Genomic DNA, 9,870 nt, shown 5'->3' with positions numbered 1-9,870 from the left:
CTGTTACAGCTTTGAGGGAACTAAGGAGATATGATGACTAAATGCAATGTGATATACTAGATGGAATCATGGGACAGAAAGAGAACGTTAGGTAAAACTAAGGAAGTCTGAAAATCACATGGACTTTAAACAAGAATGATGTCTCCTTCTGGGTTCATTAATTTTAACAAATGTGCCATAATAATGTAAGATGTTAATAGGGAAAACAAGGTATTGGAATATAGGAATTCTCTTTACTAATAGTTCTCTGTAAATTTAAAACAATTTAAAAAGTAAAGCTTATTTAAGCAACAATATTTAAAGACATAATGGTTGAAACTCCCTAATTTGATGAAAAACATTAATCTATAGATCAAGGAAGCTCAATGAAACACAGATATGATAAACCCAAAAACCACTTACTATACACATCATAGTCAAAGTGCAGAAAGACAAAGACAAGAGAAAATCTTGAAATTTGCATGAGAGAAAAAAAGATTCACCATGCACAGGGAATCAATAGTACTGATTAAGGTGAATTTCCGAATCAGAAACAATAGAAGCCAGAAGGCAGTGGAAGGAAATATTCAAAGTGCTGTTAAGTAAGAATTCTATATCCAGTCAATCTACTCTTTAAAAAACAAATGCAAATATAAAACATGCCCTGATAAACAAAGAATTAGAAAAATTGTTGCTAGCAGATCTTCCCTATAAGAAATACTAAAAGAAATCCTTCAGACTGAAAGAAAATAAGACCTGATGGATAATTTATATCCATGGGAAGAAATGAAGAGACCCAAAACTGGTAACTCTATAGGTAAAATAAAGACCATGTAAATATATTTTCTAATTGTCATAATTAAAAAAAAATAAGATTGCATAAAGCAACAATGATAACAGTGTATTTGGGGAGGAATCATGTATATGATCATAATAGTACTAACAGAGAGAGTGGAAAAACACTGAGCTACTTTAGAAAAAAGTTGCCAGAGTTCCCATCGTGGATCAGTGGTTAACAAATCTGACTAAGAACCATTAGGTTGCGGGTTTGATCCCTGGCCTTGCTCAGTAGGTTAAGGATCCGGTGTTGCCATGAGCTGTGGTGTAGATTGCAGACGCAGCTCAGACCCCGCGTTGCTGTGGCTCTGGCATAGGCCAGTGGCTACAGCTCCGATTTGATCTCTAGCCTAGGAACCTGCATTTGCAGTGGAAGTGGCCCAAGAAATGGCAAAAAGACAAAAAAAAAAGAAAAAAGTTGCCTTATTTCATAGGAATTAAGTCAGTATTTAATCTAAAGTGTATTGTGAAAAATTAAGATATATATTTTAATTCCTAGTAACTTCTAATAAAATTACTGCAAAAACCAAGGGGTTTTTCAATCAACAAATAATAGGAGATATTGTTACAGAATTGTGCTCCCATGGGTCAAGGAAGAAATTGCAAGAATTCAAAAATATCTGAACAATTTTTAATGGAGATGATAGGAGTAGAGGCCAGGTGGTGGCACTTAACCACTGTGAGCAAGGTCGTCCAAATTACCATAATAGGCAGCAAAGTTGTAATGGCCATTAGGGCAGGGTTGACCCAGGAAAAGGATAGACAGTCGTCAAGGCTATTGTTTAACAAATCATAGTGAAAAGATATAAAAAATGGATAAGCAGAAAACAGAGGTCATTTACCTAATGGAAAGTCATGATCCTTGGCCTGTTTTCAGACTTGAGTCAATTCTCAGACTAAGAACCCATCAACTTAGGAAGAGTTCAGGAGCTTGACTGAATATGGATCCAGTAAACCACACAGAAAGTGTGTATACTCATGCTCTCCACAGTCCTTCTATGACAATGGTTCTGCATTCAGACAACTATACACTGGAGAAAGAGCGACCAGATATATACAGGGTATGACTTGATTCCAAGAACTAGGGCTCCAGATTCTTCATGTTCTCCAGTTAGAGTAACAATATGGGGCACAGGTAATAAATGGAGTAGTGACCCAGGTCCATCTCACACTGTATCCAATACGTCTGTGGGCCCACTTGGTAATTATGTCTCAGTTCCAAATGTATAATTAAAAGAGACATGAATAACAGTTCAGAAACCTCATGTTAGCTCCTGGACCTGTTAAGAAGTAGTGTAGTAGCAAAGATCAAGTGGAAATACCCAAAACTTCTCCCTCAGTCAAGATAGTAAATTACAAACAAACAAACAAACAAACAAACAAACAAACAAAAACACAGTTTTGTATTCTGAGTAGAGATATGGTTAGAGCCGCTTTCAAAGACTGAAATCAGTGATGTCAGTGCCATCATGCCATATTTAATTCACCAGTATAGCTCTTGCAAAAAAAACCCAATGGGTCTAAGAAACTCATAGTGGGCCACTGAAAACTTAAGCAAATAATAGGCTTAGGTACAGTTGCTATATCAGATATGGTATCTTCAGTAGCGCAGATTAAAATACCCCTGGTAATATGATAGTTATATATCTGGCAAATGCAGCTTTTTCAATATCTATCAGGAAGGAGGATTAGAAGCAGTTTATTTTCAGTTAGAATAAAAAACAATATACACCCATGGTCTTGCCTGAGAGTCTAGGAGTAGGTCATTGAGAGGACATGACTGCTGGTTTACTGGCAAGCTGAACCCAGGCAACCAGAGGGGATAAGAAGTCTATCCCCTATTCCCAAACTACCCTTCAAGGACATAGGCTTATTGAGACCATCTGGATAGTATATGTGACTGAACCCAGTTAAGGTCTCTACGTAAATTTTAAGATTCTGGCTGCCACCCAAGACAAGCCTCATATGAAAGTTTCTTTGCTTATTAAATCTTAATGTGACAAGCAAGGTAATCTAAACAGTGCAAAGGCGTAGACTTCAGTGGAAACTGTTGGAGCCTCCAGCCAGATCACTTTCACTGAGCTGGTGTACATGGCACTACCCATTGTTAATGTTGGCTGATAACAGCTCATATCTGCTCCTTTCACCAAAGAATTTTCCTTGGCTAAATGGAAACAGGGGCTGTCTCATTCAAGAGGTTAATCCTTGCCACCACATACAGTCAAGAGCCAATAATTATCTGATATGGTAGCTACAGAAAGCTTCCCCCTGCTTTAGGAGGGCACCATCACTGTGGTACAATCTGTGCTACAGAGCTTACCTTTAGCCAAGTACATTTCTCTCACTTGGCTTTCTTCTCTTGCTCTGTTTTGTTTTCCTCAGTATTCTCCTGAGAACACTCAATAAATGATTGGCCCAGGAATCACTGACCCTGGTTCTGCTCCTAGAGAATAAACCTAAAACATAAACCAAGCATAATGTGGTTTCTAAAAGACTGAGAAATAAAGGAATTTTAACAGTCCCACAATTTTGGAGAGGAAAAGGAAAAGTATTCAGGGCCCACTATGTAGGAGAAGGACCCAGATAAACATTTCAGGCACTCACTTAAGTTACCTGCAGAGCTATGGACTCAACTGATTAGATAGCTCAACACTTGACTGAAATGAAGTGATCTGCCACTATTCGCTCTGTATGAGACCAGAATCTCAATTTTTTCACAAATAATGTCTGATATGAAATTGAAAGAGATTAATCCTAAAAAGAAATATGACCAAGAGATGAAACAGAAAATAGGAAAAGACTCACAAATGACCCATATATTCAAGTTAACAGACCTAGATAACTAATTATTATGGTCAAGAAAATAAATAGCAAAATATGGAATTTCAACAAATAACTTTTAAAATAAATAAAAGGAAAATTCTATAACTGAAAAACAATTGAAATTAAGAGGTGAGTTTAATGAAGTTGATGAAAGGAATCAAAAATGGGAATATAGGTCAAACATAAGCACACATACTGAAACATGGAGAGGAGAAAGGATAAGCACAAGAGACATATGGACAACTTTTTGTAGGATTAACATATGTATAATTCAGTGGTTCTTAACTAGAGACTATTTTGTCCTCCTCCCTCAGAGGACATTTGGCACTATATGGAGACTATTTTTTTTTTAATTATCACTTCTAGAGGTTGCTATTGGCATCTAGTGGGTAGAAGCCAGAGATTTTTCAAAACATCTTACAATGAATACAATAGATTCCCACAAATAAGAATTATCTGGTACAAAAACATCAGTTGAGCTGCTGCTGAGAAACTATGATACAGAAGGTCCAAGAAATAGAGGAAATATAATCTGTCAGAGGCCATATTTAAAGACATATGGCTGAGATTTTTCCAAACTAATAAAACAAATCAATTCAGGTACTTTAAAGAAGCCTAAGTCTCATGTCAGCTAACTGGAGTACACGGACTTGTATGATCTTGCCATAGAAGCAAATTGTAAAAAGAAATACTATAAGAAAATTAGGGAAGTTTGAACACTGACTAAACTTTAAATAGTGTAATATATCATTCTTAATTTTTAAGGTGATATTATGGCTATGTTTAATAAAAGAATATTTTTATATCTTTTAAAGCTGTATACAGGTATATTTATAGATGAGATTATTTCAAGTTTGTGATTTACTTCAATACAAGCAGAGCAAAGGAAGATGAGAATTAGTATAGGTGTAAGTGAAATAAGAGTGGCTCATGAGTAATAATTGCTGAAGCTGCTACTTGGGGATTCATTATATAATTTCTTTTTGACCATCGCTTATATGTTTTATAATCTTCCACAATAAAAAGTAAATAAACTGATAGTGCATAGAAGCAAAAAATTTAATTGCTATTAGACTTACAATTGCTTTAAACCATGTCAGTTTTCTATCCCCAAATCACTACTCATCTTTGACCATACAACCTGTGAGTATCAGCTTGGTCAGGCACCTCTTAAGGGCTTCACTTCCACAAATTTTGGTGATAAAATTATTTCCTTTAAGTGATAATGTGCTGTATAAAGTGAACACAGATGTCACAAGCACATACTTAGTCTGACCTGCTGGCATCATAAAATGTCATGTATTACAATTCACCTCAAAAGCAAGATTTTTTTCTTATCATTTGGCGTCACTCCTATAGATCTTTCAGATTTCCTTGTTCTAACTACTGCTTCCATTCGCTGCTTGCCTTACAAATTGTTTTCTTTTTTGATCCTCTTCTCTTGTTTTCTGGCCACTAACACATTGCCTTATGGCCAAATGGATCCAAACCCTAGTTTTAACTCCTGCCCTGGCTCTAATTCCCCTACTCAGTACTGATCTATGTATGACCTTGTTTTGAAATTCAGCAGTCCAGATTGCCTACCTGCTTTCAGACTCCCCCACTAGCAAACTATTCTGACTGCAACTCTCAGTCACATGGTTATATAAACACCAAAGATATGTAAATATTGGTATGTTTGAGTGGAATACAGTGTCAAACAACCATAGCTCACTGGCTTATATTTCCCTAAACTCTCCAGGATGAGTCCTTCTGAAAGTAAATCTGTTATATTTGGCTAACTCAAAGCACATTTGTTGCCAAGCACGTTTGTAACTTTTGAGTATAGACTACCTCTGGCTAAGATTTCATTGGGAAAAACTATAAAACCTCATAATGATATAGCTACCTCTTTATAAAATTGTTAAAAATACAGCTGTTGGAGTTCCCGTCGTGGCACAGTGGTTAAAGAATCCGACTGGGAACCATGAGGTTGCAGGTTCGATCCCTGGCCTTGCTCAGTGGGTTAAGGATCCGGCGTTGCCGTGAGCTGTGGTGTAGGTCGCAGACGCAGCTCGGATCCCATGTTGCTGTGGCCCTGGCATAGGCTGGCGGCTAGAGCTCCGATTAGACCCCTAGCCTGGGAAACTCCATATGCCGCGGGAGCGGCCCAAGAAATGGCAAAGAGACAAAAAAATAAAAAAAATTTTAAAAATTAAAAAATACAGCTGTTTCTTCATTCCTTCTCATTCCTTTAAATAACTTTCTCATGCAGATAAGCCATCCCCACACTTCCAGAGACCAAATACTCCCTTACAGGCACACAATGGCCCAAGTTCCTCATGACTAGTATAAGCAGCCCCCACCCCATAGTCTCCAGAAAATTTTAGGCATAGTTTCTCATTTTGAGAATTCTCTATCATGAATGCTTTGTACTTTTATTGTCTGTCCATCCTTATACAATCCTTTTATTGTTAGCTCCTTATATTAACTAGCATAGGGCCATGAACACACCAGTTATTTGATAAGTACTTATTGAATAGTTAATAGATCAAGGAATATACTGATAGATGAAAATATTTATGTCCCTTCAAAATCATTCTGAATATAAATCAACAGTGATGTCACATTATTGCCCCACAGAGTAAAGGACATGAATTTATTAAATTGACATTTTACTTGTCAATTATGACTCCCATTAAGAGTGCTTGAATATGATGCCATGCTGTGTTTTCTGTAGAAGGTAATTGTTAAGAGTTCCAAAAAAAGGAATGCTGTGAGACCTGAAGGGACTTAGGCTTCAACCAGTTTCCAGATTGTAAAGTGATTGCTTCAGGTTTCTACTATTTCCCATTCTCATTATACTCTTTGTCACCAGAATGGATTTATGTGGTGCCGTGTTCTGCACATATTACAATGTTTGTCAAGATAATGAATAGCCTGAAAATTTGAATTTCCAATACAGTCAGTGAATTATGAAAGTGTGTCTTAAAATGCTTCCTCATTCTATTCACTTACCCAACATGTTCAGCACTCCCCCTTCTTAAAAACCCTAACTATTGTCAGAATGAGGTCTGAGAGGTCAGCAAAGCAAAGATTAGAATATTGAAAAGGTCAGAATGGCATGGCTACTTCTTTAATTCACACCACATATTAGACATTAAAATTCTGTGTTCTCACTCTTATGACAAATGAGAATAGAAAAATAGCATAAAATTAATCAGCAACTCTTTTTAAAGTGACAGATGGTTATTAATTTCTTTGGTATTCATTACAATAACATTAATCATGAGAAACTCTTTGAATGTGAAAGTAGTTGTTATGTGCAGTTCCATAGGAATTTGGTAGTAATTTAGCATTCATTAATGTCCATTTATAATGAAATGTTACCATATTAATGCATTTTTCTGTGACAAAACCTGCAATAGGCAAAAAACATAAAGTTTGTTCCCTCTGTAGCCGTCCCATTTCAATTGTGAAGCCAACTTACATCTTTAGTTAATACTAAAATTGTAAATGGTCTCATTATTGTGGCTATCCCCTTGAGTTCAAGGTTCAAAGAATGAAAATTTTGTATGACTCTGGGTATAAGAAGAGTAATACATTTAAAAAAAAAAACTATATCACTGAACAGTGACATTAAACACTTTATGACATAAAGTGATATAAACAATTTAAACAAAGTGAATTTTTGCATTAGCTGCATATTACTCTAGCCCACTCAATGACACTAAATGCAGAATTCAGTCTTCTTAGAGATAGGTAGCTATTCCATGCCTCAATCCCTAACCTTAATCCTGGTTTGTTATCTTGTTACAAGTAACTAAAGTGGTAGGATAATATCCATTCTGGTTACAAAGAGTAAATAGAAATATGAAAAATCCCAAAGTACAAATTCAATGCAATCGCTATCAAAATTCCAATGGTTTTTTTTTTCACAGAAATAGAACAGTCCTAAAATGTGTATAAAATTTTTTGAAACCACAAAAGACCCCAAATAGCCAAAGCAATCTTGAGAAAGAACACAGCTGAGGGCATCAAGTTCCCTGATTTCAAACTGTATTACTAAGGTATACTAATTAAAAGAGCACAGCATTGACATAAAAACAGACCCATAGCTGAATGGAACAGAACAGAGTGCCCAGAAATAAAACCACACACAGTTAATTAATTTATGACAAAGGAGCCAAGAACATACAATGGGGAAAGGAATCTCTTCAACAAGTGGTGTTGGGAAAACAGGATATTTACATACGAAAGAGTGAAAGTGGACAATCATCATACACAAAAATTAGCTTAAGACAGATTAAGGACCTGAACCTAAGACCTAAAACCGTAAAACTCCTAAAAGACAACACAAGCAGTAAGCTTCTTTACATAGGTCTTGGCAGTGATTTTTTTAAAACTAACAGCAAAATAGTAAGCAACAATAACAAAAATAAACAAGTGGGACCACAGCAAACTAAAAAGCTACTGCACAACAAAAGAAAACCATGAACAAAATGAAAAGGTAATCTACTAAATGATATAAATATTTGCAAAAGATATCTAAGAAATTAAAATTAAAAATATGTTAAAAAAACACAATAGCTAAAAATAATAAATTCAAAGATATAAGATCTGAATAGACATTTTTCCAAAGAAGACATAAATGGCCAATATGTTCATGAAAAGTTGCTCTATATCATTTACCATCAAGGAAAGGCCAATCAAAATCACAATGAGATATCACCTGTTAGAATGGCTGTTATCAAAAAGATAAGAAATAAGGTTTTAGGGGGTTTTGTTCGTTTGTTTGTTTGTTTTACTTTTTAGGGCCACATCTGTGGCATATGGAAGTTCCTAGGCTAAGAGTCAAATTGGAGCTGCAGCTACCAGCTTATACCAAAGCTATAGCAATGCCATATCTGAACCTCATCTGCAACCTATGTTGCAGCTCATAGCAACACTGGATCCGTAACCCACTGAGCAAGGCAGGGATCAAAACTTGCATCCTGGATTCTAGTTGGGCTCTTACCTCTCTGAGCCACAATGGGAACTCCAAGAATAACAAGTTTTTGATGATGATGTGGAGAAAAGTGAATCCTCATGCACCATTAGTGGGAATGTAAATTGGTTCAACCACTATGGAAAAAAAAAATGGAGCCTCTTCAAAAAATTTAAAATAAAGCTACCATATATGATCCAGAAATTCCACTTCTGGAAACAAAGTGGAATTATCCAAAGAAAACAAAGCACTTCCATGTTCATTGCATCATTATTTACAATAGCCAAAGTATGGAAACAACTTAAGTATCCATTGACAGATGAATATATAAAGAAACTGTGATATTATTGAGCCATAAAAAATAGTGGAATCTTGCCATTTGCAACAACACCGATAGAGCTGGAGGGTATTATGCTAAGGGAAATTAAGTCAGACAGAAAAAGACAAATTCTGCAAAATGTCACTTATATGTGAAATCTTAAAAAAAAAAAAACTAAAAAGTTCATAGGTACAAAGAACAGATTGGTGGTTGTAAGGGGGGTGGTGGGAGAAATAAGTAAACTAGGGGTTTTTTTTGTTTGTTTTTGGCTTTTAGTTTACATAAAATGGGGGAAAAGGAATGATTTTAGACTGGTGATTGGATAAAGCTAAAATTCCTCCAGGTTTCATAGGTATTATTTCCCCTGAATCCAATTCTATTTAGGAAAAAAAAAAAAAAACTCTCTACTAGAATAATAATCAACTTCTTATTAACACCAATAACATGACCTTATTGTTATGGACAACAATAGTAATAATAATATCATCAACTAATACCATTAGTTACTCTATGCTAGGCGGTTTTAAGAAATAAGAACGTATTAACTAATTTATTCCTCTTAATAACCTTGGGAAAACAGCATTATTATCATCCCCATTTGTACACAGAGCACACAGCTAGTAACTGGCTGAGCTAAGATTTGGAATCCATCAGTCTGACACCAGAGTCCACCCTCTGAGGAACTACACTTTAGCTGCCTCTTATCCTGCCAAGTGGCTGTTTGCAGAAAAAGTAAGTTGGTAGAGCAAAAGAAAAGAACTTAAACTTAGAAAACTTTTAAAAAGAAGCTCAATGTCCTAAGGAGTCAGGGAGAACAAGAAATTTGTCCTTCCAAATCAATGCTTTCCAAAAAAAAAAAAAATGAGTGCTACAAAGTTACCAGGAGACACTGATCCATTCAGCCCTGGAGCAGCCAGGTGGGCACTGTGGTAGCCAAAACCAATAG

Source organism: Sus scrofa, chromosome 6, assembly GCF_000003025.6.
Source record: "Sus scrofa isolate TJ Tabasco breed Duroc chromosome 6, Sscrofa11.1, whole genome shotgun sequence".
Classification (NCBI taxonomy): domain Eukaryota; kingdom Metazoa; phylum Chordata; class Mammalia; order Artiodactyla; family Suidae; genus Sus; species Sus scrofa.
Note: the sequence above shows the minus strand (reverse complement) of the source record.